Below are 6,691 nucleotides of genomic sequence, written 5' to 3' on the forward strand. Positions count from 1 at the left end.
TCTTGAAGATGACTCAACAAATCAACATGTTGTGGACACAAGGGTTTCATATCTAGCCTAGGTTCTTTAATAGAGTTATTTTTAGAAGTCTAAGATGTGTGCCTTAGATATTGAGTCTAGGTTAGGTAAACCTAGATGCAATTCTCACAAGCCTTAAAAATAATCATTTCATTTACATGAGATATTTCATCTAGATCATTATGTATTCATGTATTAATCATACATGTTACTTGTGCATCTTAGGCATAATATATTGGTAAAACATGTATAGTTGATAAGCATAACATATAGGTTGTTTACCATTTAATCGTTTAACTGAAAATGTGCCAGCTAATCAATTAAGGGATGTTTTAATCTATTGACGTGATTACGGTTTTAACAAATAACTGAAAACCTAAAAACAGTTATTCTCAACAACCCGTTAATTGATTAAATGAGTACTTAATCAATTAACTGGGACTCAGAAAGGTTTGTGTTTTCAGATCATGTACCATACATCATATCATTCATTTTTAGAAATTGCTAGTTGCATATTTTCGTGCTTAATTGTGTCATAGAGGCAGAGTGAAATGCATTATGAGATAGTGAGAGATAGTATCATGCTTAGGCTTTAATTTTCATTTTATTGCATGTGGTTTATGTGTTCAACATTCCTATCTTTTCTTGCATGTTTCTTACATTTCTTTAAGAGAATTTTAGGGTAGAAAATCTGTATTTCCGCATTTTCATAAACTCATACATATTCTTATTATCTTGTGAGTTTTGTATATGGGTTTTAGTTGAGTTTTAATTGTAATATTTTGAGCAACATTGTGCTTTATAAAACTCTGTTTTTGTACTGTTTTTTATAATAAGGGAATTTGTCTCTTGGTGTCTTACCATCTAAGAGATTCAGTGTGTCTTCACCAAGACTTAGAGGTCTTGAGTTTAGAACGAGTTCTTGGCTGGGGCTAGATCGTAAGAAAGGTTTTCTTAAGCGGTTAGGATAGTCAAACCAAGAAAGTGGGTTCTTGGATTCAAGAAGGGAGCGTCTAAGTGTTGTATTGGAAGTTTGCATGTAACTATACATTCTATTCAATATTAGTGAAGAAAATCTCCCGAGATCAGAAGGGGAGGCATGGATGTAGTTTTCAATTGGACCCACAAACGAACCAGCATAAAATTCCTTGTTGTAGGCTTTTTCTATCCCTTATCTCTTTACATTTCAAGTCTTATTATTTCATGATATTAGCTGATATTTTGGATACTGATAGTTTGTTGTATCTAGTTTAATTCTGTACAAAAATATTTGCTTTATCTGTTCTTGAACATCGGTGTGTTCTATCCACTGATACCTAACAAGAAAGAGTGTAGTCAACTATTAAAGCAAGATCTTATTGAACCAACAAAGTCTGAGTGGACATACCAAGCCTTATACGTTGAGAAGAGGTCTGAGAAACTAAGGGAAACAAAAGGCTAGTAATTGACCACAACATCTTTTCAATATGTTTTAATCAGAGAAGCCAAAATATCTTCAATGTTTGATCTTAAATTCGGGTTTTGAAAACTTGGATTAGACCCTATTCACTGTCACAAAAGTATATTATGCATCCCAAATACTCAATACCAATGGATAATCCAACCTTTTGGGCTAAAGGTTGCACAATCTCTTTTTCAAAAGGAAATGACTAGGATCTTTGAGTCTATCCTAGACAAAATCATAATTTACATTAATGATATTCTTCTATTCTCAAACAACAAGTCTTCCCACATAAATTTATTGGATCAATTCTTAAGTCTTTCCCAACATTTGATAATGATGTCAGAAAAGAAGATTTAATTAGGACAGAATGAAATAAATTTCTTATGAATGCATTTTTCCAATAAGAGTTACCAACCTCAGCCATATATTGCATAAGAACTGCTCTATTTCCCTGATATAAATATTTCCAGTAAGCAAGTTCAACAATTCCTTAGGATCCTCAAATATGTTCTCGATTAAATCCCCAATACAGCAAGATGGACATGTCCACTCTCAAGATCTTAAATAAAAATGCTACTCCTTGGAGTTCACAACAAAACCAAGGTGTTAGAGAACTAAAAAGATTGCTCAAAATCCTCCTGCACTTACAATCCCAACTTCCGGCAAACAAATCTAGCCAATTGATGCATGTGACTATTTTTAAGGGTTGTTATGGTTGAAGAAATTTAGAGATAAAAGGTACTATTATGGATATGCTAGTGGCCGATTCAGGAATGCAAAAAAATAATCTTAAACTACCAACACAGAGGTTCTTTCTGTCAAGTATGCAATCCATAAATTTATTTTTTGTCTCATAAGCCACACATTTGAAGTGCAAATGGACAATTCATTTAATGCTCGTATTTAAAAACAAGATACCACATAATACTCAGGTTAAAGAATTGGTTTTCTAGATATGATTTTATTGTTCAACATATTAAAGGAAACCAACATTTAGTCTCAGATTTCCTCTCTAGACAAAACAAACCCATCAACCTCATCATCACTATCAACATTTTCTCGTTTATCTTGATGGTCAATCCTTTACCAAGTTATGCCTCCACTCCCAATGAACTCCCTCTAGTGTCCTATTCCCCTAGAAGACTTATAGACTATGTAGAAAATTGTCTTCATTATTTTTTGCATAAATCTCTTACAAGATGCAAGGATAGTTTTCAAGATAACCTCTTCCATCCAGAGATTCATTTCAATAATGCAATATCATTCAGAGGATCTACTATGTTACATGTGAAGAAGATCTTCCTCTTGACCTTGGCACGATTTTGATGAAAACACAAAGATCACAAAAAGAAGAAAAAGGAAGAAGACTTTGAAGACAAAGAAGATCAAGCTTCAAGGCAAATAGTTTATAAATCTTCAATAGGTATTTCTATCATTATGCTCTAAGTATAGTTTAGTAGCAATGCTCAAGAAATGGAAAAACAATTTTGAAAATAAATTGGAAAACTCTTAGTCAATTTAAAACAATTTTCAAAAAGTTAAGTAACGGGTTACTTGACCTGAGTAACAAGTTACTAGACCTAGGTAACAAGTTACTTGGACTGTATAATAGTAAGTAGCAGGTTACTAGGACTACATAATAGGATACCTGACTGAGTAATGGGCTACCAAGCAAATATCAACTCAATGTAACTGATTACTGTAAGGAGTAACTAGTTAGTCAATTGAACAAAATGTTTGAGTAATCGATTACATGTTGTAGTAACCGATTATAGATAGTTGTTAAACCGGATTTTCAAATCCAAACTCAATAGCTTTCATCCAAACTGAATGAGTTTCATTCCAATCATGTCACACCTTCATGTAAGGGTATATTGGCTGGTTGGAAGCCTATTTAAGGTCAAGGAACACCCATTTCGTGACACACTTAATCATCCAAAATCATGACCATTACCTTGGGACTTTATTAGTGTAAATGCAAGCATGCATCAATGAGAAGATTATATATGCAAGCATGCATCACATGGATTTTGATGAAGACAAAGATCGACAATAAAGGCTGATGAAGACAAAAGAGTGACAACAAAATCGAGGACAAAAGTTGTATATCAAGGACAAGCTTGAAGACATGAACAAATCAACAAATAACAAGTCAACACAAAGTCAAAAGTCAAGACTCAAGTTCACTCAAGCTCAAGCATTCAAGAAGATCTAGAGGCTAAGTGTTTTTCTATCTTTCTCAGGTCGTAAGATATTTGATTGGATAGAGTCTAGGCTAGGTGAACCTTAATGGAAGACTCACAACCTAAACTAAAATGAGAACATACATGATTTACATGCACATGGATAAATACATGATCATATGACTTTGCACATGCATAAATACATGCATACATACATGATTTACATGCACATGCATAAATACATCATCATATGATTTGATGCATTAAACAGATTTTTAAATCATACATTATTCAAATTCATGCATCATACATTATTCAAATTAATGTAGGAGATTCATATCATATTGAAATATCTTTTCATTAAAACCCTTAATCAATTAAGGTTTATTTTAATCGATTAAGCTATGCAAAATTGGGAACCCATTAATTGATTGGGTATGGGATTAATCGATTAATCATAGTTATAATTTCTATATTCTTGAATTTTAAAGAGTCGCTAATCGATTAGAAAGAGTGATAATCAATTACCTACAGCAGAAAACATAACTGTATATTAACCCATTTTTTTCTATTTGCATCATAACACACAATAGATTGATTATACATATTTTCGAAAATCATATTGCTCTTACACTTTCATATCCAAAGAGAGATTTTCCTAAGTTTTTTTTTTTTTGAAAAAGAGAGAAAAGGGAGTAAAATAATCTTTATGAATCTTTAGAGAAAGATTTTCAAGAATTACATTGTCAAATCTTGTGCAAAGAAACCTTGCATTTCACATTTCCTTATTCTGAGTTTGTGAGACATGTAGAAGGATTCTTAGATTCTGGAATGGTGTATATTCAGCACATTTAGGTGCAACAACTTGTATTTTATAGACATTGGCATAAACATATCTCTTGGTGTGTTTAGTATCACCATCGATAGAGAATTGTTTTGGAAAATCCTAGTTGCAGTTAGGTTGAGGTCTTGGTTGGGATTTATGAACGGTTGGGGCTATACCATAAGTAGGTGTTGAGTATCTAAAAGAGGTGGGTTGGAGCTCAAACCGAGTGGGAGATTCTAGGGCCAAGAAGGGAGTATTTGTAAAGGTTTAATTGGAAGTGTGTTTGTAAAAATACATTGGTTTCCATAGTGAAGAAACTTCACCCCGAGATTAGAAGGGGAGGCATGGATGTAGTTTACACGTGGACAAGAAAATGAACCAGGATAAAAGTCATATCTCATTCTTCTTAACCCTTAACTCTTTAAGTTTTCGGATCTCTTGGTTTACTTCACTTTACAAGAATATCATTTTGTGTTATTTGCATATTTTGTTCTATGCATTAACTGTATGTTATCATTTGTAGGAGTGCATATAAGTTTAATTGAATCTTGGTAAAATTGGAGATCAAAGAAAATTGTTTTTCAAAGAAAAAGAATTGAATAATTGATTAGGTTCTTGAGATAATCGGTTATATGCAGTAGCAGTTAATCGATTAAATCATTAGTTAATTGATTAAACAATGGAGAAAATTGTATAATCTTTTTTTATTCGGGCAATGGAAATTGTGTACCGTACCACCTATTCACTCCCTCTAGGTGAAATACAGAGCCTTGTGGGACCCAACAATTAGAATGGTTGTCACCTTTAAACTGGTGGCGAGCAAGATTGAATGATACCTTAGAAGATGCTAGAGCAAGATAAAATATCTAGTAGCTTGGGATCAATTTTATCATCCACAAGCCTTATTCACAACACCATATTACCAATCTTTTGTCTTCCAAAACTCAAGTTGATGTTTTGGATACCTTTGATACATATCTTATGCTAGAAAAGTGCACGAAGAAACCTGACAAGCATTTAAGTGAAGTTAATTTTTATGAATATGTGTCAGATAACTCTAAGAACATCTGTATTAGTCATTGTGATAACTATTGTGTTTGATTTCATTAGTTCTTGAGTAATTAATTTGTCCATCTTGAATGTGTACAAATTAAGTGTGTCACATTACTATATAACTCTTGCAATAAAATCTTTCAGAAAAATTAACTTCTCCTTGAATTAAAAAGGTGACGGCACATATAAAATATATAAATGGTGAACAATGTATTGTAGTTAATATGTTCTAAAATTTTGGTTTCAGTCCTTTATATGATTTGGTTAACACTCGAATGTGACATTTGTTCCTATGTGTCGTGGACACATTATTAGAAAATACTAAAACCAAAATAGTCAATTAAACTTGAGGCTAAAAATAAATTGAGCATATTTGCCCACTTGATTAAAAATTTTAACCTTATATTAGCATTGACAATTCATATCGTCCAGCATGTGCCTATGCAATGTCTTAAACTAGAGTGTATATGTAGTATAATAAAAAAATACATCAAATGGAAATAAAGCAACAATCTTATATAATGTTTTTTTAAATTATAATAATTAACATCCAAGTAAAATTAAAAATAGGGAAAAGTCTATAAACACAATTTCAATTATATCTTTTGCAACTAGTCATTATAAAAAAATTTCTTCTTGGTTACCCCTTAAACTTTAATTATTAGTGAAATTGGTTCATACATAAAGGTAATGTTAAATTAATAGCAATTTAAAATTATAACTCATGCATTTTGTTGTAACTTCTATTGTTAGATCATTATTATTTTTGATCAATTTTATATTTTGATGGTGGTTTCCCCTAAATATCAATGTTGACTAACCTGCATTGTTGTAATTAATGTGATTGTAGTGAATCTAATTACAACGATGTTTTTGTTGGCTTGTTGTCAATTTAACAATATATTTATACAGAGATAAATTAATTAAAAGAAAAATAGTTCATAATAATTACTTGCAAAAGACATAAAGTTCAAAGACGTTTTTTCAGTTAAAAATAATATAGAAATTTTAAAATCTGAAATTTATTTTGAGAAAGTTAAAGTGTGAAAAATATAAATGTAACATTCTCAATGGGAAACCCGCCCTACCCACCAAAGATGTCCACAGGTTATAGGAGCATAATGAGCTGCCAAGATAGGTAAATAGGCACAGTCTTCATGTCTTGCT

Source organism: Lupinus angustifolius, chromosome LG01, assembly GCF_001865875.1.
Source record: "Lupinus angustifolius cultivar Tanjil chromosome LG01, LupAngTanjil_v1.0, whole genome shotgun sequence".
NCBI classification, from domain to species: Eukaryota; Viridiplantae; Streptophyta; class Magnoliopsida; order Fabales; family Fabaceae; genus Lupinus; species Lupinus angustifolius.